Source organism: Panthera uncia, chromosome B1, assembly GCF_023721935.1.
Source record: "Panthera uncia isolate 11264 chromosome B1, Puncia_PCG_1.0, whole genome shotgun sequence".
Lineage (NCBI taxonomy): Eukaryota > Metazoa > Chordata > Mammalia > Carnivora > Felidae > Panthera > Panthera uncia.
The window spans coordinates 51914137-51942032 of record NC_064811.1 but is presented as its reverse complement, the minus strand read 5'-3'; the positions used below and the strand labels follow the sequence as shown (position 1 = coordinate 51942032).

At 33.0% G+C, this 27896-nt stretch overlaps 1 protein-coding gene across 5 annotated transcripts in view; it reads left to right on the top strand.

Annotated features, from left to right (window-relative positions):
• The window catches only part of EPHA5 (EPH receptor A5), a 340575-nt gene that overhangs the window by 187346 nt on the left and 125333 nt on the right, over positions 1-27896 (top strand). The window contains exon 5 of one of the 5 annotated variants that reach the window (XR_007457774.1): positions 1-27896. This exon is cut by the window's left edge and continues 8467 nt beyond it. The exons of the other annotated variants lie outside the window; for them this stretch is intronic. The gene's annotated coding sequence lies outside the window, so the exon portion shown is untranslated. 5 annotated transcript variants of the gene reach the window in all.

Sequence of the window (27896 nt, the reverse complement as noted above, 5' to 3'; positions counted from 1 at the left end):
CTGTGTGACTTGGGTAAGTTATTTAGACCTACCAGACACTAAATGATAGTGTCTATGACATAAGATGGTTGCAAGGATTAAATGAGTTACTATCTACAAAACAATTAGTGTAATGCCTAGCATGTAATAAAGTATTAATAAATGTTAAATAGCAGCATTTTAAGAAGACTTTCAATAATTTTCTAGATACTGTCAGTCCATGGGAGAACTATGAGATAAATAGGTTTTAGAATTTACAAGTATTATATTGACAAACTCAGGGAGGAAGTAAATAAGATACAAGGAAAAAAAACATTCAAAGGCAAAAATAAACACATACAATCTCTAACTCAACAGATAAAAAAAGCAGCTGCTTCAAGGTTGGAGGAGTAAACAAGAAAATTATTTTCCAATAGTGACTCTATCTTCAATGATTTCCTAAAACATTGGGTTTTATATTAGCATTGAATTTTTTCTAACTTTGATAAAATATCCAGAGCAATAATGTAAAGAAACAAGAAAATAAAATCATCAAAGTAAGAGCAAGAATGGGGAAAACACCTTGAAAATTTAAAAAAATAATAATAATAAATAAAAATAAAAATCAGACTGAAAGCTCATAAAAACTAACAAAAAGCCACACAAACAAAAAAGAAAACAGACAATACTTATCTGAATCCAAATGTATTAGGAAAAAAATATGAATTTTGTTAATTACATCATTATTGTGTGTGGATCAATACTAATTTTGGTCCATTATTAAAGTTTTGAAGGAAAACTATCTAAGAGACAAATGTTGTTTAATTACATATCATGGACATCTCTACATTGTCCACACACAGATGCTTCTGTGACCAGATTATTATTTTGGCTACCAAAAGAAGCTTCTAATTTTGCCAACTGAAGCCACCCATCTACATGGAAATTTGACTTATGTGAGGTGCAAGTTCTGTGCTTGTTCCTATGCCTATGTGCTGTTCTGAAAACATAGCTCAAAGATGAGGCTCTAATCTGATTAGTTTGCACATAATTCATCCCAAGGATTAGTGGATGGGGTAAATATTTTCAGAAACTATCAAAATTCTTGTTCGGTTCAGTGGCTTTAGAAACTTGTGAAAGATTTGGTTTCTAAAAGGCACTTGAGAGCCTTCCGTTTCCTCTCTTTCTCCCTCCTACAGACTGTGGTGACAACGACAGAGACAGTGATGGCTAACATGTTTCAGCACTTACTGTGTGCACATTGCCATGTGAAGAACTTGATTTGCGTTTTCTTATTTGATCCTAGCAATATCTTCATGACATAATATTATTATTATTCCCATTTTTAGGATGAAGAAACTGACGTTTAAAGATGTGAAGTGCTTTGCCCAAGGTCACAAATCTAGTAAGTGAGGGAATAGGAACCTAAACTAAGAAATTCTTCCCTGGAGCTATGATACTCTGAATCACTAGTGAATATTGCACATGCTATTTCCTTTACCTGAAACCTGTTTCTTTACATCATTGTCCTAGATAGCTCAGTTTTCCGATCTGCTTAAATTGCTGCTTCCAGGAGAAAAGCTTTCTCTGCTTTCCAGCTTAGACATACCTCTCTAAAAATAACTTGAAGCACGAAGCACTGTAACTATTTTCTCTCTCGTCTGTGTTTCTGGACTTGCCTTAGGGTCACAACAGTGCCTAACACTTGTGTTTGTTCAGTTTATAAATGAATGGGTTTCCATATTATGCAAATTAGTGTTATAATTCCAGTTACTGGTAGTAATGTTGATGTATAATGTGTTTTAAAGATTTTTGGAAGTCTTCAAAAAATTCTGAACCAAATTTTTGTTTGTGTTGGGTGTTATTTATTTATTTATTTATTTATTTATAAATTAAGGATCCAGAGGCAGAGCCCTAATTGTAATTCATAGGTTTATGTTCTCCAGGACTTTAAAATAAAATATTGTTATTTAAGGTCCACCAATCTGCTGGTGTGCCTGCTTTCTTAACCTCTCTTCTTTAGACACTCCAATCTTGACAAAAGAATTCACTGAGGATGATTGAACCCATTCTAGAGAAGAATTTTATGTAATGATTGCTGTGCCATTTAAGGGCAATACATGATATTTTCAGTCTTAATGTGTTTAAGGACTCCACACCTCAATTTGTGATTCAATATATCCACAGAAGGGCCTGATAATCTGCATATTCTCTCTCTGTCTCTCTGTCTCTCTCTCTGTCTGTTTCTGTCTCTGTCTCTGTCTCTCTGTCTGTCTCTCTCTCTCTCTTTCTCTCTGATACACACACACACACACACACACACACACAGCTAATGATTCTGCTGCAGGGTAGGTTTGGCCCCATTTAAAAACAATGATACTTGTGAGAGGTTCTGATATTTCTTTCCTATCCTTCCTCTCTACGCAAATAGTGACAACTCCTTAATCAGGTTTGCTTGATGTTGCTTTTTCCCTAAAGCTGTCTACAAAATATCTGCTGACAGTCTGTTTTCACACCAGCAAGGATTTTGTTAATACTATTCTTTCCCTCTAATCTAGTTACTCTATTTTGCCCATTGCTCACCTGCAAGCTGGTTTTAAACTGCTCTTTCCTGTCAGTTCTGGTTGCAAGCTGATTTCCTATTCAACAGAAACATGGTCAATGATCCATTTCCTCTGTGAACCATCAAACATTCTTGTGGCTCAGCTCAGAATCAGAGCAGCTCAGCATTTGAACTATTCAATCATTTATCTCATTGGCATGTATGCTATGAACTTATTTGCGTAAAGATGCATATTGTAGATTGATATGCATAGAATATCAATTTCTTTAGAACCTTTACTCTGAATTGCCATTGCCCTTTATTACTAGTCCTTGAGAACTAAGTTTCAAAAGCATTCCCAATGGCCTGGTATCATGTAAATCTTCTTGGTGTGCTCTTTAGATGTATTATAATAGTGAAACCATAGATGCAAAATCATGTTTAAATTAAGCATACGCCTGAATTGTCTATTAAGTTCAAAACAAAGTTTACTTAGAATACGAATTTTTTGCACAATTTATTGGAATGACTTGTTCATGTTATTTTCCCAAAATGGACTGTCATGCATTCAAATACACAATATTTATTCAGTACCTCCTGCATTCATTATACTCTATTGAGCATTCTAAAAGGTACACAAGTATTTGAAGACATGTTTCATCCTTACACTATTTTATCTGCCCACTGAAGAATTAAATAAGGTCTAAAAAGGAAAACAATTAGAAAAGAATTAATGACAATTTGGATATTAAACTGAGAAATAATAGCATCAGATTCATCTCTGAATGACATTATGCATTGACTTGTTGACTTCACATTATCTTTTTTTTTCTATTTTGTCTCCTTTATCACATGTACATCTGTAAAGTCGTTCATTCAAATCCACTAGTCATGATATACAGGTTCATTTATTAAAAATAGTTGACAAACCACTTTTTAACTGCCTTTATGTCTATTTAAATGGTCATGCCTTGTTTGGTAAACATCAAGAAAGCATAATAATCTTTACTGATAATGGCCTATTGTTGAGTGATATACTAACACAAAATGAAGTGAGAAAAAAAATATCCTAAGATTATTTGACTGTGGAGAGCACTTTCATTTACTCTGTTCTATCTAATTATATTAATAATTGAAAGTATATCTAATTTTATTAATAATTGAAAGTATACTTGACACATTTTTGGAATGCAGCTGAACAAGCTATTTTGTAGCTTGACACAATGGTCCTAGTATCTTCTTTATCAAAACAAGCATCTAACTTGAGGACTTTTTTTGAAGATAGGAATATTTTCCATTAAACAAAATATACTTTGAGTGCTAGCTTTTTGATCTTTTTACAAATTTTCCTCCATTAGTAAAAAAAGAGAGGCTAGTTTATTTAATCTTCAAGCTTAGGAGGCTTTGCAAACTGATGTTTAAATTATGAATAAAGCAATGATTTCCTTTAGACTTGTGGTACAGATCAAATATAAATAAATATTATTGCAACTGTGCAGTTTTTCTGCTTTAGTTATATCTGCCTATTCAAAGTACGTGTCAGAATTACTAAAAAAGGACAAAAAATAACAAGTATTGGCAAGGATGTGGAGAAAAAGTAACTTTCGTGCACTCTTGATGGGAATGTAAACTGGTACAGCCACTGTGGAAAACTGTATTGGGGGCGGGGCTCAAAAAATTAAACATAGAAATACCATTTGACCCAATAATTCCACTGCTGGGTATTTACTCAAAGAAAATGAAAGCACTAATTCAAAAAGATATATATACCCTTCTGTGTAGAGATAAGATATGGAGCAACCTATGTGTTCATCACTAGATAAATGAATAAATATACACCTATACATACATTAGAATATTATGCAGCATTAAAAATGAGATTTTGACATTTCTGAGAGCATAGATGGACCTAGAGGATATTATGCTAAGTGCAAAAGCAAATATATGATTTCACTCCTATGTGAAAAATGAAAACAAGACAAATGAGTACACAGACAAAAAGCAAAATCAAACCTGTAAATACACAGAACAAACTGATGGTTGCCAGAGGAACAGGGGTTGGAAAAATGAGCAAAATCGGTGAAGAGGAATGAGGGATACTGGCTTCCATTTATGGAACGAATAAGTCATAGGAATAAATAGAATCAATAATATTGCAATAACATATGGTGACAGAGGGTGGCTATACTTGTGGTGAATATAACATACAGAGATATTGAATCACTGCCGTACAACTGAAACTAATGTAACATTGTGTGCCAACGATACTCAAAAAGTTTTAAAAAAGTAATAAAGTGAATTTAGAGGATCTCTATTTTTTAAGTAGTTTTTATTTTTCCCTGATAAAATAGTAAATGATATTCAAAGATGAAAACTTTTATTATCCTATAAAGTATTAATCTTTCAGGTTATAATTTCTGTCATCAATAGTCTCTTACTTTTTTCTAATTTTTTTTGTTTATTTCTTTTGTTTATTTTTTTGTTTATTGTTCTAGTTTATTTATTTTTGAGAGACAGAGTGAGCAGAGGAAGGGCAGAAAGAGAGGAAGATAGAATCCGAAGCAGGCTTCAGGCTCTGAGCTGCCAGCACAGAGCCCGACGTGGGGTTCGAACTCACAAACTGTGAGATCATGACCTGAGTCTAAGTCAGATGCTCAACCAACTGAGTCACCCAGGTGCCCCAATAGTCTACTCTTATTAATAAGTCTTCCTTTGTTATTAGTTATACTTAACTAACCCTCTATAGATATAAAGGGAAATACTTCTATTTTATTTTAGTTGTTTTTAATTTTTTTAAGTTCATTTATTTTGAGACAGAAAGCACTTTCTCTAATGGGGGGAGGGGCAGAGAGAGACAAAGGGAGAGAGAGCATCTGCATCCCAAGCATGGAGCTTGACATGGGGCTTGATCCCATGAACCAGGAGATCATGACCTGAGCCAAAATCAAGAATTGGATGCTTAACTGACTGAGCCACCCGTATCACTGAAATAGTTCTATTTTATACAGAAAAAAAAAAAAACTGTCTCTAAAAAGTAAATTGGTAGTATTTCAAAGTTATCATGGTAATGGGTATTGTGGTAGTAGCTTAGTGATTTATTTTTTAAACAATCAAAATTATGTGTGAGAATAAAAGGATTCAAAAATTAAATGAGTAATTTTTAACATTTTTAATATGATGCTGATATTGATACTTTCAGAGAGACACTAGTCATTCAGTTGTCCATGGGATTTATGTATATATCTCAGGGGATTAGGACTGAAAACATCAGTGGGTTGCCCCTTAAAACTGTGCATCACACCTTATGTAGTTGGTAGGAGACTTTAATGTCATGTAGCATGACTTTACTTTTTAAAGTCTTATTATTAATATTTCTGGCCCTACCATTACTTTATCTCTTTTAAAGAAGAAATCCAACACTGTATGTTACTCTGCTGCCTTTAATTGGGAAGATAGTATTCACAAATTTGGTTATTGTACAGATAGTATTCACAAACGTGGTTATTAGTGATAGTATTCACAAAGTTGGTTATTAGAGACAGTATTCACAAAGTTGGTGGTTAGAGATGGTATTCACAAACTTGGTTATTGTAGATAAAGTATTCACAAACTTAATTATTATAAGGCAGCAGAGAAAATAAATGTTCTACTATTATGTGTTTACAAGATATCTCACAGTCTTTTTTAGTTAATTCCATATGAGATGAGATTTTTGGACTCAAAATTGTATGAAACTTTATAAGGACTAACCATGACTGTTTTGAAAAACAACTACTGTTTGTTTTGTTAGAAAATGACTTTGATAGTACAATTAGACTCTGGTTTAACAACAATTTACCCTTCCTTGATTTTATTTGTTTTGTCTTAGCAATGTGAATAGTTTTTTCATATTGAATCAAAATTTATCATAAAATTCTTGACTAAATGTTTTTTACACTTAAAAATGTTGGCAATAATAATAATGATTGTAGTAGAAACACGTGACTCTATATGCCAAGTTGTTCCAAATTTATAGAGACATGTTAACTACATCTCTTTAACAAAATATCTAAAATATCTTTGGTGAGATTGGAAATAGCAACGTAATTTATCCTTTATTCCTGAAACTGGTCCTCTCCCAAATAGTAATGCAATAGCCCTCACATTCCTCACCTACATTCAACCCTTACCTTTTGTTCTGAGAAACTAAATGGATTTCACATTCATCTAATACAACCATGACTTTGGTTTTTGAATTCTCCTATATAAGAGCCATTTTTTTCATACATGATATTTTCTAAAATACAAAAAACAGAAGAGATCACCCATTCATTATCTTATTTATTCCTCATACCAATTCATTGAAATATTTAAGCTGTTTCTCTATTTTGCACACAAGTAATAGACTAGAGCTTTAAAGTCATAGTTGCTTGACTCTACAGTAGCCAGGAAGTTGTAAGTAACATAACTTCAACTAGAATGTATTTAAACAATACAGAAAATATATTTCATCATTGAAAGGTACACGTTTCAGGAAGAGTTTGGTCATGGATCAGGCTCTGTTTTTCCAAGATTTATACTGCTTAACCTTCTTCTGGATCTGCTTTGGCTTAGGATGGAATTCTCCCATGGTAGTAAAATAGCTGTAGCAAATTCCAGACCTCATATAACACATCATACCAGAAAGAAGGAAATTCCTTGCCCTCCATTTATCAACCAAGACTCCTAGATTTCATTAACAGGGGCCAGCTTGAAAGACTGAACTGAACCCATCACTGTGACGAGGTGTTGGGAATAAACCAACTGGCGCATTCCCCATAGACCACCCCTTGGCCTTTCCAAGAATGCCCCAGAGTCAATCCCATCAAAACTGAAACTGTGGCACAATAGAGGGTACACGGAATGCACTTGGGGATTAGAACTCAGCTTGTTTTCTTGGCCACATGCAGTGTTCTTTATTCTAATCCATAAATGTTTTATGAAAGATTGTCTAATAGTATTTCAAGTGTCTTCATGAAACACTCAGCTCCTGGAACACCTAGCCCTTCTTTTTTGAAAAACAAATTTCTTTTTTGGATTTTTTTTGCATTTCATTTTGTAATTTATTTTATTATACCCATCAATTTGTACATTTTTAGTCCTCAAAGTTCTGCCCTGGAGACTTTTCTTTTCTCAAAAAAAAATTAGGATATTTCACTCCACAAACATGCATGACTGTGGATATATAGCAAACTCACTCAAATTCAGTGACTTAAAATAACTATTTTTTATTTTTTTTACAATATGATGAGTCAACAGTCTTATATATTTCTTAGGATTCATCACAAATATATCCTTAACTCCCTTTATCTATTTCACCTATAATAAATGACTATTTTTTTAATGTTTATTTTTGAGAGAGACAGATAGAACATGAGTAGGGGAGGGCCAGAGAGAGAGAAGGAGACATAGAATCTGAAGCAGGTTCCAGGCTCTGAGCTGTCAGCACAGAACCTGATGCAGGGCTGGAACTCACGAACCACAGGATCATGACCTGAGCCAAATTGTAGCCAAATTCTAACACCAACAGAGTCACCCAGGTGCCCCAGTAAATGACTATTTTTGTTCATCAGTCTACATATCTGCTAGGTATTTCATCTTGCCTCAGACTACTTACTCCTTCCTACACAGCTGTTGGTTGGATAGTTGACTATATTAGGTTTCTATGGCTGTTGCAACAAATTAGCACAAAATTAGTGTCTTAAACAACATAAATTTTTAGCATAAATTTCTGTTAAGTCAGAGTCCAACGGGATCTCATTAGGATAAAATCAAGAATCTCCACAAAGCCATGTTTTCTCTTGGGGGTCATAAACTGTCTTTGCAGCTTCTAGAAGATGCCTGCATTCTTCAGCTTGTGGGCCCCTCTCCAACCTCTAAGCCAGCAATGTTGGCTTAAGCCCTTTTTGCATTTCCTTTCCCTGACTTCCTCTTCTGCCTCCTTCTTCATTCTTATGCACCCTTGTGATTACATTGAATCAGCAAACTGACTTATTTAGGAAGGACTCGGTTGGGATATCTGGGCTTTTCTCCATATGGTCTTTCAATCTGTAGTTTGTCTCTTTGTTGAAGTCGGGTTTCCAAGAAAAATAAGATGTCACATGTTGCTTTCTACTGGCTGAAAAAAGTCACAAGGCTGGTCCAGTCCAAAAGATTCTGCAATCACATTAATGCCTCTGGTTTATTTTCTAGGCATGGAAGCTCTCTAGTGCTTTCTGACATTCATATGTGTTGTTCTGACTGGTTGGCATTAAACCATTTCTCTCTTGCTTATCCCACTGAATGGAAGACAAGTTCATCAATTTGCTTAGGTTTGTTATGGGTATGGTCCATTTGGAAGCAAATGGCAAAGTAAAGTCTCATTCTGCTTGAGTGCCATCTCTTTTATCTATTTTTTGAATAACTACCTTGTTTATCTCATTGGTGGTTAAGGGGCTGTCACTTTTGCATGTCTCATTTATGCTTTCTGCTCCCAGATGTGAAAAATATGTGGGGAACTCATGTGGACAACTATCAGCTCAAATACACTGAGGTGGCTTACCTAGAAGGGAAGGGAAGTACTACAGAAAGAATGACTCCATCCTGCCTAAGTATCTGACTTTAATAACAGGATTGTTGCCCATAAAAATTAAGAGAGAGAGAAGTAACCTGTACAAAAAGTCTCCGCTTACAATCATTTATCATCAGGAAATGTTTGGGAGTGGCCATAATCTTGGAGTCCTTTTAGATGTTTTTCCTCCCTCTTCTCCACACCCAACCATCACTAAATCCACCCATTCTATACTTAAATGAATGTATAGTTCAGTTATTTCCCACCCATTCCATTGTTAGTACTGTGATTCAAACCTGTTATTTTGTAACTAAATTATTGCAGTGGTTTCCTAATTAATCCCTTTATTTTTCTTTCAGATCTTTATAATTTATTTTCCACATAGCAGCCACAGGTATCTCTTTAAAATGTGTCAAATGATATCACTTCCTTGCTCAAAACATTCTACTGACTCCCTATCTTGCTCAAAGTAAAAGACATGGATCTGTAGTGTCTGGACTTTTACTGCTTCTCTGGCTGACCTCATCTCCCAATACTTTTTTACCCACTTACTTTCCAGGTACAGTTGCCTCCTTGCTTATCACTGAACTTCCCAGGAATGTAGCAGCCTCAGGACTTTTATAGTTGCTGTTACTTCCGCCTAAAACCATCTTCCCTCAAATATCCATACATCTTTCAACTTTAACATCATAAATACATTTTTCTCAAATATTTTTTTTCCGAAGTGTTTCATGACATCCTCTTTGATATTGTATGTATATGCTTTTGCATGGGTGTGCATGCACACACACACACACACACACATGCACAGTCTCCCTCACTCTGACCTTTTTTATTCTACATATTGAGTTTTTTTTTTTCACAGCACATATCACTTTCTAACACTGTATAAATTATTTAGTTGGTATACTTTTTGTCTCACCTTGAGAATGTAAGTTCCCTTAATGCAGGAAGTTTACTATAATTTCTTGCCGAGAAAGGTACTTGTACATAGGAAGAACTTGATAATTATTTATTATTGTTAGAAGAATGAGTTAATGCATGAATAACTAAAATTCTTGAAAGGTGTATTTTTACAAATACATATTTGTCTTTGAAAATCCCAAGATATATTGTTTTATCAAGCAAAACAATGACCTCTTCTTTTTGCTCAAATTATTTGCTTACCTTGCATTAAAAGATGTCATTACATAATTGGACATCAGAGGACCCCATGTGAGAGACATCCCCTAGCCTCTTACTACCTCCACTTTTTGATTGATTAGCTCCTACTCAATCTTTATCTTTTATCTACGCTGACTTCTTTAAGGAAGCTGTCTTTGATTCATCAAATCTGAGATGAGGCCTCACTTCAGAGTTCTGGCACTTTCTTCCCTTACATACAAATGTGTTGCAATTTGCTTTCTCATAAGTCACTCCCCCTATGCTTTAAGCTGCTTAAGGGCAGAGATTATACATGCTTTATTCATAACTGAATCCTCAGTGTCCTGAATGGTTCTAATATATAATAAATGTTCATAAGTAGTTTAAATGATTAAGTAAATGAATGCCATTCATTGAAATGTTATTAATTTTCAAAATCAGGAATTATTTTTTAATCTCATTTTATCAGTAGAGACCTGATCTCCTGTAAATACTAAGACCAGTTCTTCCTGACTCTTCAGGCACCCAAAAGAAACTTTGGTATTCAGATGGAATTATCCTAATTTTGCCAATTTACAGTCACAGTTTCTTCATTTTAAATAATCTTGCCTGATTTCCTCTTAAAACAGTTAAAATACTGTTGTACCTCATGGTGCATGCATTATTCAACTCCACAATTAAATTATTTCATAAGGTGTTACATCAAAATCATTGTTAGGTGAAACTATCACAGCTTTTTGTTCTTTTAATTCTTTGTAAGATTGTGTAAATTATTATCTATTTAGGTTAGGTTAATTAAGTGCCTTAAAATAAAAGTGCCTGCTTGTCCTTTGTGTTGCTTTATCAGTTCCTTGAGGCAGAATTCACATATCTTCTTTTTAATTTGTAGGCATGCCAGTCACTTAAAATTGGCTCTGAATATGAAGAAAAAATTATAGAAAATAATCTACATAAGAGAAGACTGACGAGTTTTCAAACTTAATTATTTATAATGAATAAAACTGAGGCCAATCAGTGCACATTTGCAGAACTCCTGTGCTGTACATTTTCAAGTATTTATTACTTTATTATATGCCTGGAGTTTCGTTTGTATTCTTCATCATACTCTGAAACTATGGCTTTGCTCTTCTTCAAATAGGTGAAAGGCACAGCTTTAGGAGGTCTAGAAGTAAAAGTGCATTTCAGATTATTACACTCTTTAATGGGTGTGGGATTTTTTTTCTGTGTGTGTGCAAAAACAAGTAGATTAACAAAATCATTTGTTAAGCCTTAATTAGTGAAGAAGAAATTTATAGATGAATTTTAAATTTAAGAGTAAGGAAAGATTTTGCACTAATTTGCAGAGTCGTCTTTGATGTCTACATTTAAGAGTTGTGGCCATAGCTTTTTTATTCCTTCTCAGAATCTCTGTGCACATAGGCACACATTGTCTGGCATTAAATCTTAAATATATTCCTACCTAGGCCAAGAGAAAAATAGTCATGTAAAATAAATAACTAAATGACAAGAGAAAAATCCCATAAAAGGTTTTTTGTATGATTCACATTGTAAACAATGACTTTTGACAACATCTAAATGGATTTGTGTTTAAATGAGGACAGTAGAGCATTAAGTAATTGTCAAACGCTACTCAGTCATTGGAAGGTCCAGTGCTGTGGCACCCATGTCCCCAGAATTCCCAGTCGGTGGGTGCTCTTCACATTTCACCTCGTTGATCTCTTTGATGCTTTTCATTTCTAATACTGCAAACACTGACTTAAAAAGATTCCTACTGCTTGGAAGATTTTTTATTAACAAAAGTGATGTTTCTTACAACTTCCGTAGACTTGTTTCAAACTCATTGCTATGGCATATCAAATAAATAAAATCCAATTTGGACAAAAAGATTTACAGATATCACTGAAACCAGGAATTCCATCCTTGTTAATGTCACTGTTAAATGCCCAAGTAAAGAATCCTCTGTGTTGAATGGCTTCCCAATGGCTTTGTCTGGGATATGGAATGAATAAATGTGCATTACAGAAGAACACATATATTACAAGTGATCACATCTTCATTGAAAGAAGTGTAACCAGTACTGTTCAGTTTATTTGCAAATATAAATTATATATGCATATTTTCATTTCGCAATATTTCTTTTTGTCAAATAGTAAACATAAGTTACAACCTCAACAATAAAAATATAAAATGATACTCACTTCTGTGTACTATACACTGATCTTTTGAGGAAATATTAAAATTATTTTCTTATGGGTCATGGCTATTAAGTATTTTATATTCTCAAGATTGCATTTACTATCATAACTTTTTTAGAACCCTCAATAAAGTGTTTGTTTTCTTTTTTCTATATGTACATAGCGATTTGTTTAAGCTTCTAATTTCTAGAATAAAAATAATGGCTATGGTAGGATATAAAAACATGGCCATAAATTCTTAAAACTCCTTCCATCCAGAGGTAGAGTCTATTTCTCCAACCCTTATACCTGGGCCTGTTTGTGACTTTTGTTAACTATAGAATGCAGTGGAAGTGATATGTAAATTCTGTGTCCAAGGCCTCTAAAGACCTACAGCTTTCTCTCCCACCCTCTTGGAACATGTTCTGAAGAAGTCTGCTCTAGCTTTCTTGAGGATGTGAGAGCACCTGAAGAAAGAGGGCTCCTCCAACCTTCCCACAGGAAGCCCTAACTTGGGGGTGAGGCAATGTGGAATAAGCCTACTGCCCAAGAGTTCTGCAAAATAAATGTACCCATGACAGTAATTCCAGTAAAGAACAGCAGATGAATCACCCAGCCAATGCTTAGAATTATGAGAAATAGTAAATCATTGCTGTTCTAAGTCACCAAATTTCTTTGATCGGCAATCAAAAAAATAGCCAGTATCTCTGGTGTGTTTACAAAATACTCCAACTACTTTAAGCACTTAATGAACATTACTTCATCATCATCTAGATCACTCTGTCAATCTGTCAAACTCTCTTCATCCTTTTTGGTATGCATGTGCTTAATTCCTCCAGTACAGCCATGTTCTCCTTGGCTAACTGCATAATTATTCAATATTAATTATATTATGTCACTGTATCTCTGCAGACCGGACCTGAGTTTCTTTCATGATAATGTATCATTAGCTTTTATTCTCATTCTGTTCTTTCTTGTATTTCATAACATTTTTATGTCCATATTCTAAAGCTTAAGATTTTTATCTCTCATTTTTAAATGTACCCCATTTTTGAAGCTGTCAGTGAAGTTTTGTCCTACCCATTAAATGTGCCATTTGTATCTGAGGCTGCAAAGTTTATATATCTTTTATGAAAGTCATGAGTTATAGCATTATAAGCTAGATAGTTTGACTAATAGCCTTTATTTTCCATCTCCTCCATTAATCTGCTCTTTTGTGATACGTTTTAGTGAAATTTTTGTATGAATAATATTTTAAAATAAATACTTTAAAAAATAACACAAGATAATGTTGAGGAATCATTATTAATTTACCTGTTATATGTTCAGCAAACCTGAATGTCAAAAATATGCTAGAGCAAAATGGAAGTCCTTTGAAAGAATGGTAAATTTAGATATATAACTTTTCTGTGCAAATACTTGTCATTTACAGTGATTTAGTATCTATGAATAAATTACAGAAAAACAAACATGCAAACATACAACAAACATAAAAACTAGATAGCCAAATAAGGATATAATGATATATTGATATAAAGATATCATTAATTGTGCCTAGACTTAAAATCCTCAGCACAAAACATCCTAGGTTTAGACTTTACTGTAGTCTTGATGGCTACCTGTGGATTTGCAGTACATCTCTTTTTGGTAATTGTTGGTTTGTTTTTAAAAATTATTTTAAATGTTTTATTTGTTTTTGAGAGAGAGAGAGAGAGAGACAGAGTGCGAGCAGAGGAAGGGCAGAGAGAGAGGGAGACACAGAATCCAAAGCAGGCTCCAGGCTCCGAGCTGACAGTACAGAGCCCCAAGCAGGGCTCGAACTCGCGAACCGCGAGATCATGACCTTAGCAGAAGTCAATGCTTAACCAACTCAGCCACCCAGGCGCCCCTTTTAAAATTTTTTAAAAATGTTTTATTTATTTTTCAGAGAGAGAAAGACAGTATAATTGTTGGTTTGTTAATAAGTGAATGCAAATCTCAAAATGTTAAAATTCAGGGATGTGGTATAACATTGAAGAGATATTTATAATAAATGAAAGTGCATTGATCATGCAAAAATTTGTAGTAAATGTTTATGTTTTTTTTCTAAGTGTTTGTGGATATTTTATCACACATAGAACATATGACATTGATAGTAAATCAGTGATTGCTCACAGTATAATTATTGTGAAATGTTTACATACGAAACCTGAGTACCAAATCACAAAAAATACTATCTCTAATAAAATTTGCTGTATAATCTAATTCTTCATCCCTCTTATTTCATCTCAAACATGCACACACTCAAATATGTATACATACACACACACAGTTACATGTTCACACACAAATACAAACAACCTCTTCTACCATTACTATTATAGACAATGAGAGAAACATACATTTAGTTTAATTAACTAATTCCCAGATGTCAAACAAATGCAAATTATTTGAAAAAGTTACTGTAAACACCTAGAAGTTTATTTGTTTCTATTAACCTATCTGTGAAGATAATGAGTAATACTATATTTCAAATACCTGCATATTATGTAAAATATTTAAATGTGCTGTTGTTGTGTATACACTCTATATAGCTGTTGACCTTGAAAAGTCATTATTTATAACTAAAAGCTATTGAGTTTTTAGTATGTTCCACCCACAAGGCTCAGTAATTTACATTCAGTACTTATTTAATTCTCTAGCTTCCCAAGTGCAGTTTTCATTTAAAGGTAAGAAAACTGAAGCATAAGGAAACTAAGCAATTTTTTTAGTAGTATTACTTAATAATGGAACTGAGATTCAAACTATGTCTGGATATCTCCAGTCAGGTGTTTAAACTCTTATTTGGTAGTGTGAATGTAATATAAAATAGTACGTATTTGAAAATAGACTACATAGTGTTATATTCTGTAGCACATACATATTTAATCTTCCTAAATATATTTCCATTACCAGGATCTATGTACATGTATGTGTGTATATTTTTTAAAAAATCAAAGCATGATTATTTTGAAGATATTGTATTTCAACTGGAAAGAGAGTTTAAGAATATATTATTTTCAAATTTCCCAGGCTGAGGTTCAAAGATAATTCCATAGAGAGGGTGGATTATTTCAAAATAAGATTTTGGTAGGGTTTCATAATAATAGCTATTATTCATAATAATAGCTCTAGGTACCAAGCCCACTCCCACCTTTGTTTGTTTGTTTGTTTGTTTAGGTATATGTGTATGTCTTAACCATGTTGGATTGGGTAACTATATTTTTGGTGATCAACAAATGTATTTTACCTTTATTGATTCTTCTTGGATTTTGCTGATTTTAAGTTACTTCTTCCTTAGGTTTCCATTGTAAAAATTTCTAAGTCCCCAACATTGACTCTAGTGGCTTGGTGTTTCTTTAATTCCCATTATAACAAAAGAGAGACTTTAAATGCTTACACAAATTTAGATTTTTATTTTATTTTTCCTATATTTGGAAATATAAGCAATATTTGTAGTGGTAAATAACCTCAACGAACTGCATATCATTATGCTATATATTTCACTCTTTTAATATCCTGCATGAAAGAAGTAACAAGAAAATTTGAAAATAATCGTGCTTAGAAGTAAATCTCCCACATATGACTAGATGGTTAAGACCACTGACTTGACACCCTCATAAGAAAGGATGGCCTTATCTCCATCTAATCATTCATACTTCCATTGTGCAATTGGTAAAATAGAAATATTTATAAATACAGATATATGAAAGATATATGAAAATCCCCAGAGAGCAATAATTGTGCATTATATACCACACTTGAGGAAAACTGGAAAGTAGTTTCCCATAAATCTGGCTTAATTTTTAAGTTTTTAATTATTATTTGTTAATGTTTATTCATTTACTTTGAGAAAGGCTAGAGAGAGAGAGAGAGAGAGAGAGAGAGAGAGGAGAGGATCCCAAACAGGCTCCAGCACAGAGCCTGACATAGGATTCCAACTCATGGTGAGATCATGACCTGAGCAGAAATCAAGAGTGGGCCTCTTAACTGACTGAGCCATCCAGGTGTCCCATGGCTTAATTTTTTAAATTGCCGTTTTACTTTTTCTTTAGTTTTCATTGTAGTGATCGGATATGACAACTTGTGAAGGTTAGATCAGAAAATTCAAATTGAAGCCCTTTAGTGTGATGCATTATCTCTCTTGCTTAGTTTCTAGGTCCAATTTGAAGTAGGAACTAAACTAAATATAGAATATGATTATTATACTCCTTGGGTGTGTATAGTACGTAATTGGCCCTTATATAATCTCCACAGGCAAGAACCAAAATAATTGAGATTTCTGATTAAGCTTTCCTTGATGACCTTGTTTGCAGGTTTCAGAATGTGAAAACATTCCTGATGATTCATCAGGAACCATCCTGATTCCTAGTCAGGAATCATGACTGATTCCTAGTCTCTTGAAAAACCAGGTGTGAAAATTCACATGCATTTTCATTATATGGCATAGGCACTTACAATTACTGAAAAATTAATATTTGGAAGAAATAACTTTATATTCAAATTCATATTAATGCAGATGTTAACTCATCTAATAGTAATACAATCTCATATCCTAGATAGAGTGAAGCAGGCATAAATAAATCTTATCAGTAAATGATGAATTATATAAAAGATTGAATCATGTATAGATGATACTTACATTAGCCTTATTTCTGTTCATTCATTTTAGTTTGTAATAATTGTGAATACCTACTATTAGAAAGATACCGTCCTAGACAATATTTGAAATGCTGAAATAAACCGTATCTCCTGCCTTCAGTGAGTATAAAGTTTAATAGGAGAAATTACAGATATATACAAGCAACTAAAAGATAGAGTTGTAAGTAGTTTCTATTAAGGAGATTAACAAATTAATGTGGACATTCAGAAGCAATAGTAATTATTTCCAGATGAGAGAATCAAAAGGTTTTATGAAGGAGATGGTATTTGAATAAGGTCATGAAATAAAGGTAGAATCTAGATGTCTTGAGATTGAAAAGAACATGCCAGCCTGTGGAATTATACTCTGTAAAAGCAGAGAACTGGTATGTCCAGGAGCATATAAAGAATTTAAAATGCTCTAGTTTGATGATGCTGTATGTGAGACAATGAGACTATATGTTTTGAAAAGTGTGTTGGTACAAGATTTTGGAGGGCTTTAATACTAAAATAGAAATATTTTATTTAATTCTGTAGGCATTAAAAATACATTAATGTTTCTTACTATGAAACTAACTTTATTCCTTCAACTTTTTTTAAGACAAAATAATTGAAAAGAAAAAATTTTAACGTGAAAAAATTCCTTACAGTGAAAGTTTCTATAGTCATTTATCGTATTATAGGGACCCCATTTAAGAAGGTTACTCTTAAGCAACTCCTAAAAAATGAATCTAAATTTCGTACATTTGTATGTTACACTGGCATTTCAAAAAAAAAAAATCTAGGCTCCTGATGTAGTAGATGTAGTGTAGGTTAAAGTATATTTTTAATAATTGTGTACACTAATTCTTATGTAGTATGTGCTGAGTTATGCTTAGCAAACCACTGCTTTAGGTTATGAGACTCCTCAGCGAACAGAAAAGCAGTAATGCATGTAGGAAAACACACTGGTTTGAAAATATGAGCTCTTGACTCTTCTTCTGGGATATCTATTTAAAAATGATTCTTAGTAGGGCACCTAGGTGGCTCAGTGGTTAAGCAGCTAACTCTTGATTTCAGCTCATGTCACTATCTCACAGTTCATAAGGTTGAGCCCCATGTCGGGCTCTGTACTCACAGTGCAGAGCCTACTTAAGATTCTCTCTCTTCCTCTTTCTATCTGCCCCTCTCTTTCTTCTTCTCTTTCTCACTCAAAATAGTTTTTTTTAAAAACTTAAAAAAATGATTCTTAACAGATATTAGCTAACATAAATAGAATATATTGTTAAATCAAAGAGAAATTTATTGGGGCTCCTGGGTGGCTCAGTTGGTTAAGCATCCGACTTCGCATCAGGTCCTGATCTTGCGGTTTGTGGGTTCAAGCCCCGCATCAGGCTCTGTGCTGACAGCTCAGAGCCCGGAGCCTGCTTCGGATTCTGTGTCACACTCGCTCTCTGCCCCAATCCCTCTCCTACTCCCACTCTGTCTCTGTCTCTCAAAAATAAACAAAAATTATTTTTTTTTTAATTCAAGGAGAAATTTATTTCAATAGTGCAAGAAACAGGGGAAGAATAAATCATTATTTATTTATATATCTTATAGAATACTTATTTTGCTTTCATAAAATAAACCTTTCAGTCCTTTTAAGGACACTATAATTTAGGTATAGTGTTTTCCCCATTTAACAGTTGAGGACACTGAGTTAGGTAACTTGCCTAAGTCACAGAGCTTGCTAGCAGAAGATCAGTCTGCAAGCCAGGCAAGCTGATACCAGATTCCTTTCCAGTAACCAAACACAGTGCAGTTTCTTTATGTAACACTCAAAGTACTCCTCCCCCTTCACTTCTTACTGAAGAAATGAGTCCACAAGTGAGAGTGCCCTTTTTTTCCTACCTCTGAGAAAAATAATATTAGTGTATTCGGAAGGTCAGTTCTATGGTTATCATTTCTTTCTATCTGTCCTTTGTGGGTTACACTGATTTACATCACACCCTAATAAAACAATGATATTTATAATGTGTATGATATTTACTGCTGCAGTGAGATAGCAAATATAATCTTGGGGTTATGCATTTTCATGTACTGAACAGTTTAATCAGATTGAAAGGAAGAAAGTAATGGTTTCATGTGTATCAACGTGCTTCCATGGCTTGAAATGGAAAGAAAATTTTCATTTATTACTAATCAAGTTTGATAAAGTGGATAGGTGACATATTATAAATCAACTAATAGCGGTGTGTTGTGTGTGTGTGTTTATTTAGCATGCTTTTTCCGTTTATAGCTGATATACTTTGATAGAATCATATTTGACTAAAATAATTGTGTTTTATGCACCTTTTATGTTGATTAAAATTTTAATTAAACATTTCCAAGACCCATTAATTACTTGGCTCCCTTCAAGCGCTCCCATCATAAATTAAGCAGCATACGTGATTAGTTAAAAATACAATCTTCTTGTGACACACTAATCAGCATTAACATTTCATCAATGATTCTAAAACAAAGTGCATGTTTTTCCTTTTTATTAGTCTTTAAACAAATTGGAGAAAACAGAACAGCTACCACAGCATGTTTAGAATCATAGGGTATTTTATACTATTTCTTTTTCTTCCATTCCGAAGGAAAAGAATATTGAAGTACAGGGTAAAAAAGGATTCAGAAATAGAACCACAGAAATTAGTGCTGTGAACTCTGCCAAAGTTAGGCAAAGCAGTAAAGATCTGCCTCTGGTATAGAAATCCCCTTTGCTGTTTTCTGAGAGGTCTTTCAGTGCCAGACTGGCAGAACACTGTTCAGGCATTCACTCTGATTGCCCCTATTTTCAAGAAAATTTGCATAGTAGTTATTCATACTGATTCATGGTTTCCTTTAAACAAGTTTCTCTCTCCTCCCAACTTTCCTTTTGGCAGCCTTTACTACCCAGTTAAGTAGGAGAAGAATGCACTTGTGAATGGCTCTCAAATCTGATCTTTCCTCGAGGAGGAAAAAATCTTTCCAAATTTAGTTTGTACACATAAAGATGAGTAGATTTTCATCATCCTTGTTTTTTAAATAGAACAAATCCTAGTGAACAAGTCTTAGCCTTCTCCTGCATTAAGTTTTGTCTAGTGGGCATCTGACATTGATCTGAGCTTCATAAACATATATGGAAAGATTTTCCATTTGAGGATTTACTTTTCTTCCATATTTGCTGAGGTTCATTGAACATTGCATAGGACCGAAACTTTTTGCATGCTGCAGAATTTGCTCTTTGCCCTTCAGAATTTTTCTTGGTTTGGTATCTAATTATTGCAACATATATGAATATATAATGTTTTCCTTTTTGATCACCACTAATTTTTCATCTGTTTTTCCCATAACAACTGTACATCTTTTCTCCTCAGCACTTCCATTGCTGGCATTTTTTTTTGCAATCAAATACATGAGATTAAAAATGTCCTTGAAAATTTTCATAACTAAGCAAATGCCCAAGAAACATGGTTGATAATTAGAAACCTGGTAATTTTTACTTAAATGATTGCCCACAACTGTTCTCACCACCAGAACTTAGCTTTGTGCACATGGAGTTCTTGAGTCACAATTACATGACTCAAGTTAGCTTGATAGAGAAAGCAATGATTTGCTAGCCTAGTAGCTGATCAAATCATTATGTTCCACCCCTCTCTCATTCTTTCTTTCGTTCTCTACATATAAATTTCGGTTCTAAATTTTCTCAATTCTCAAGAAAGTTTGTCACTTTGGCCAAGTTTTGTATTGAAAATGCTGTATCTAATGTATTTTCTGTTTATAGAATCTAGAATATATTATGATTTGATGGTATTAGGAAAAACCATGCTGTTTTTGTGAGGTAAGAATATTGCTCACAGTAATCTGTATTTAGGTACTATTAATTCAGTAAATTTAATAAATAGTTTTTCTTCCAGTTCTTCATTATTTTTTTGAAATTCTGTGCTTTACCAGGGAAATTTCATTGATCCAAAGAGTTAGCAGAAAAATCAAAATCTTAACATTGATTTATTTTCACTTCTTTTGGAAAGAAAGATAGGTAACAAATAAATCAAACATATTAAAAAAATCTCAATACTCAGTGGAATATTTCATGTTTGCTTAGATTTTACTATGCTAATTTTGTAATATGATTTCTATACATAAACAATTTAAGGACAATTTATCTTTTTTAACTAGGATTTTAAAGTACCTATAATTTTCACATGTGCTAATATAGAAAAATTAGAGACAAAAATAGCTTACATTATGAGTATCAGAAAATGGTTAACCATGGAATGCAAAATTGCAAACCTGTGTGCATTTAACTGACAATAGTTACTTGGAAGGTGAAGGCATTTGAAAATAAAACATTTCTTTTTTTCATTATAGTTCAAAAAATTATGCTCATTTATTACCACAAGCTTCCTTTAAAAATGTTTTCCTAAGTATGTAGAACATTGTTTATATGGAGAAAGACAGGAGAAAGCATTTCCTAGAAACTATTGCTCAGTGAGAATGGAAAACCTAGGAAAGAAAATCAATGCTGACCAGCTCAGCACAACTTTCTTCTTTTCTGAAGGGGATTTTTTTTCTTCTTCTTTAAAAAAATGTTTGTTATTTTACTAAAAATATGTAGATGCTAAAAAGAAACCAGAATTAATAGAGTGCAAAGCTGTTTTTGGATGTGACGTTTTTGATCACTCTAATCTCTTCATCATTCCTGCTCTCCTCCTTTCAATTTAAACACATACATTACTCACTCATTTTAGTTTTATTACTTGCATTCAAGGAAAATGACAGTTTAAGTGAATGTGCAGACATTAAAACTTCGCTGTGTAATTTTTAATTTATGAATTCCCACAGCCATGGAATATTTATTATTTATTTTGTTGTATTTTGTGTTTTAGCTGAGCTAGTGAATATACTTTGCTTTAAACAATGATCTGTCTCTGTCACGAGCTTACTTAAAATAGCTATCCCTTTTCCTGCTGTTTTTTTCAGTGTGTGTGTGTGTGTGTGTGTGTGTAAATTGATGAATACTACACAATAAGTTTTCATACCTTAGCATTAAAGTTTTTATATGAATTACATTTTTACTTACTTTAAGAATAGGCATATTAATCTATTTGACATTTATTGTAAAAGGTAAATATTTCATGTAGAAAGAAATGTGTATTAATCTCCTGTTTAAAGAATTATACAGAAATAGATTATAAATTTTTACTACTGCTACACTAAGTAGAAATTACTGAACTGGTTTAACAAAAAAACTCACCAGTAAAATATATTGATATTGTTCACACCATTTTGAGTATATGCTGAAAGTACATGACACATTCAGTGGATTTTTGTTTTATCTCTACAGTCCATTTTCCTAATGATTCTAAAATACTGACTGGATAGATTTCCTCTACTCACCTAATCAAATATCATCTTCATCTCCGAAATTATTTTAATGAAATGAGATATGAGTTTTAACTCTCAAACTCATATGATTTTGTGACAGATACATTATTAGCTTGATTATGGTGATCATGTCTACGTATATTAAATCATCATTGTTGCACACCTTTAATATGTACAACTGTTATCTGTCAATCGTACTTCAATCAAGCTGGAAAATTGTATTAAATTAAAAAAAGTAATATGACCATTGGAAATTTACAGGAGAAAATTATAACAATTAAACTAGAGGAAAAAAAAAGAAGGACATCCCCCACCCCCTTGTCCCCCAGTGCTTTTTGAATATTCCCTGCCTGCTTCCTCCTGCAGGTTTTCACAGACTCCTCCCATTCTTGGTCGTTCACCCCTTCTCTTAATTGGCAACATCTGAAATAAACATTCAGGTGGTAAACATCTGAAATAGCCTATTTATATGTATCTGACCACAATATAAGGCCTACTGTCCTTGTGCCAGAGGTCTTGCTGTGTTAATGCTATTATTCAGTGGGGAGAAAAATCCTGTGTTAAGAGCTCTTGACTATAGTTATGAACAGTTGCCATAATTTTAATAGTGCTTTTGATAAAATAGTTCTACCAGGCTCAGAAATATATTTGATTTGATTCTTGTTTTATATTGTTGTTTCTTTCTTAGTTATAAATTCAGTTATTATAAGTGCTATTCTATCCTTTGAATGTCATATTTAGGTGCAGAATTGTTTCTTAAATATAGTTTTCATATAACTTTGAGTTAATACACCTTGAATCGCTATAATTAATGGCTAGCAAAAATGAAAGTGTTTACTTTGGTAGATAGTTGGGTTTGTAAAGTGTGATTAACATGTAATAGAGTGATATTGTTTCAGAATTTTGGATGAATTATTTATTTTCTTTTGTAGAAATAACACATGTATTTTGAAGATACTTAGGAATGTGGTGTAAGAACAAGTATGGTTTTCCTCTTTCTTTCTTCTATTCTTAAAAAAAAATTTAAAACTACTATTGCCTTTTGAATAGTCAATACTTGTGATGCAAAATATCCACAGAAAGAAGCTACTTATACAAAAGTGACTGAAGCCACCTGATCTGTTAGCCCGGTTTTATCACGGAAGGATGGGCACTTCTGAACAACCTCTGGGGTGTTTTGTAAGTCTTTGAAGTATCATTAGAAGGTCTGCAGTAAGGAATAAGGTTTCACTGTTAAATGCTTCAGGCATTAGTCAAAACGGGAGAGTCATTTTCCCTCATGCATGAAGACTCTTTTAAGATTGTATAAAGTTATACTTAAAGAGCAAAGCACTATTTGCGTTTCAATTTTAAGTCAGAGAACAGACGAGGAAAAAGTAACTTAGAATCTGTACCCATGAATTCTTTGTCACAAATATTTTAAAGTTCTTAAGGAGTAGTATATTCTTTTCTGAGATTAGAAGTGAATAAATACATTGGCTGGGAAATTAAATGGAGAAATCAGTATGCCGGTGACTTCATTCTGTTCAGACAGTTGTATTAATTTGTTAGTGTGTCACTGTTGTTTTTTAGTTCAAAGAACAGTATTTTAATATTTTGATCATTATCTCCAATTTAATAATTTCATACAATTCATAATTAGAAGGGCAAAAGTTGTTATTTCTAATATTTCACATGATCACACGTTCCATTCTGCTTTGAATGTACAAGTAACACAAATGACAACTAGATTTTTACCTTGTTCTAAATATCAGTCCCTCCGTGTCATGGCCACAGTGGTTTTACCTATAGAATACTGCTTATGGATCGTGGTCCACTGGACATTGAAATGTAGAGTAATATAGTGCTCTGTGTTTCACTTTCAATTATAGTAATTTGTAATGGTGAAACAATTTTTTAAAAAGTATATGTGAATTAATGTACTTAATAATAAACTGAAATACATAGAAACATTTATTCTCATTAGCTTAAATTATCTTTAACTCTCTAAAAAAGGATAACAAAATAAAATAAAATAAAATAAAAAAGGATAACAAAAATTCTATAGTTAAATTGACTCTGATTCTTTCTTCTTCAGTTTCTTCCTAAAAGAAACCAAGATCCTGAAGTGTGTGTGTACTGTTTGCATGTGTGTTTTTGTAGTTTTACTGCAAATACAGTCCTCAATAAAAAATAAATACTTTAACATTTTATATACCTTGAATTTTTCATCTTTTTTATTTTTGGTACACACTTAATTTTTTCGCACAGCTATAGGTTGACAGCAAAATTGAGAGGCAAGTACAAAGATTCCCGTATACCTCCTACCCCTACATATGCAAAGCCTCCCCTATTATCAACATCACCCACCAGAGTGGTATGTTTGTTGCAGTTGACAAACCGACAGTGACACATCATAATTACCCTAAGTCCATAACTCATGTTAAGTTTCACTCTTGATGTTGCACATTCTAACATCTTGCTTTTTCAATGCTTTTAAAACTATTCCAGGTTGATACCTCAGTTAGTTTGCTAAGACTGACCAAACAAAGTACCACAAGCTTCATGGCTTTAACAATAGAAATTTATTGTCTCAAATTTCTGAAGGCTAGAATTGCAATATCAAGGTGATATTGAAAGGGCCATGATATTTCTGATAGTTCTTTGGCTTAGGTCAGTAATAACCCCACTCTTCACAAGGTGTTCTCACCTTCACAGAGGGTCTAAATTTCTCCTATTTATAAAATACAGTCATATTAGATTAGGATCCACCCTAATCACATTTCCAAGTCAGATCACATTCATAGGCACTGGGTATTAGGACTCAACATCTTTGTGGGGGGATGTAATTCAATTCATAACAATATCTAATATCAATCTTACTGAATATAATAGTTGCCATATGATTATAACACAGTATATCTATTCCTTCACTGAAGAAAAGTGAGATTTGCCAACTTCTTTTTCCATTACAATCTTTGGATCTAATGCATAGAATTAGATTTCTTCTGTTTTAAATTTTCTCATGTTTTCAAATTTCAGAGTATACAATTTTTTTTAATGTAAATCAGTGAGAAAGATGTCTCAAATTCTCAGGAATGCTTAAATTTTGAGTGTCAAAGGTAGCTCATTTTGTTTTTATTTGCATTTTCCTGATTTTTTAAAAGGTATTAAAACTTGTCATATAACTTTTGGGATTTGGGTTTATTCTATGAATTGACTAGTAATTTTTAAACCATTCTTATGTTGGAATATATTTTTTAAATTTACCTTCACTAGATAGTAATTTTATTGGTTTTAAATTTTGTTACACATTATTTTTTTAACATGTTCAAAATTTTCAATCATTTCCTTATAGTTTGTACTTCCTCTGTCAGTTAAAAAAACTAATTTTTAAAGATATATTTTTATCTCAAAATTTATATTTGGATTTTCACGTAAAGGCCTTTAATTCATCTATAATTTATTTTATTGTATGTTATGATTCTGATGTCACGTTAACACAAATGATTCATTTTCTTGATGACATTTCTTAAATCATTTATTATTTCCTTATGGACTTTTAATAATGCCACTGTAATATAATGCACTCATATATACATGACTCTTTTCCTAGACTCACCATTGTGTTTCTTTCATTTATTTTTAATAATTATAATGTAATAGTTATAGTAACTATGGATAATCTGTGATGTTTGTATCCTCTTTCTTTTTTTTTGGTGATGGTGGGGTTTGTGGCTCTTCTATTCTTTTGCCAAATGTTGACAAAATACATAATTTTTTTCATTTCTGTTGATTTACTTCTCATTGTTCTATGGAATAGCCTATTTTCAGTGTAAATTGTAGCTTATTTGTAAATGGTCTTCTTTTCTGGATATCTTAAAATGTTTCTTATATTTGTGGTTTTTAAAGTTTCCATATGATAAAATTGATGTTGAGATTATTTTCACATCTAGTTCTTAAAACACAGTAAAATTGGTAAAATGAGGGTATATGATATTTGCCAGTTTTGGAAATTGGTCACCTTTGTTTCTTCAAATCTTGTCTTCTCCTGGCTCTTCCTGTTCTCTTCTTTTGAAACTCATGTTAGATAAATTCTGATTTTTCTCATAATATCTCCCATGTCTGTTCCTACTTAAGAGGTCATATTAAAATATTTTCATTTTGTTGTAATTTCTTCAGATCCATCTTCTAGATCTCCTTTTATCTGTATTTTCTTTGACCGACAAGGATAAATTTATTCAAGGAATACCAGAAATTCCCAATAACTTTTTAGTTCACTTCTTGTCAAATCTTGAGCTTTTCACAAGCCAGTGGGATGATCTGAAACAAAGAACTCAACATGTTCACCTGTCTGTGTTGGCAAGGAATGAGTCATGAGTGTCCATTTTTAATTTAAGTTGTCTAGGGAAAAATAATATTTAGTATTTAGTATATTTAGTTTCAGCCATCTCTAGATTTTAGCAATTTCTACTTCAATAAAAAGCAATTAAATTGTGTCACTCTGAAGTACAGTCTTTGGAATTATAATATATACTTTATATATGAACTATCTATCTATCATAGGTACCTCCTCTAAACCCCCCCTTTTCAGAGTAACAACTGAGACAAAAGGAACAATAAATTTGTTTGATATCAACCATAATGGTGTCTAAAGTACATTGAATGCCATAGTGTTTATTTATTTGCAGAAGTATTTGTAATATCTAAGTAAGTATCATGGTCTCCACTCAACAGCAGATACATGAATGGAAATTTCTGTTACCTTTTAACAGGTTTATTATCTCCTGACACACACTTGAATGTAATGTTTTCATGTAAGCAAAGTAAGCTTTTTAAAATGCGGGCTTTGTGATATCACTATTTATTTTTTTAAGTTTATTTATTTTGAGAGAGAGAGAGAGAGAGAGAGAGAGAACAGGGGAAGGACAGAAGAAGAAGGAGAGAGAGAATACTAAGCAGGCATTGTGCTGACAGTGCAGGGCTCCATCTCACAAATCCTGAGATCACAACCTGAGCTGAAATCAAGAGTCAGTCACTTAACTGAGCCACCCAGCATCCTGATAGCAATCTTTAACTGTAACTATTAAATATCCCCAATTAGTTTTAGATATATTCAAACTCCTTAGTGTAGTTTATTGGCTCTATGTCATTTGTCCCTGTTACCTCACTAGCCTCAAATCTCATCCTCTCATTTCATAATTGGTGTTGCCGCCATATTGAAACATCATATGCTGGGGCTCTCTCTCTCTCTCTCTCTCTGTCTCTCTCTCTCTCTCCACACATACACACACACATACACACAAGATGTCCTTTTTGTTGTAATATATTCCCTGTACTCCTTTAAATAGCTTATATCTGCACATTATTCATATCTGGATTTATAAGTCATTTTCTTTGGTGAAACTTGCCTGCTTCTTCCTCTGCAAGAGGTGTTCTACCCATGTGCTTGTGTGGTACACTATGATACCACAGTAGTTAATTCCCATAGTGCTACATT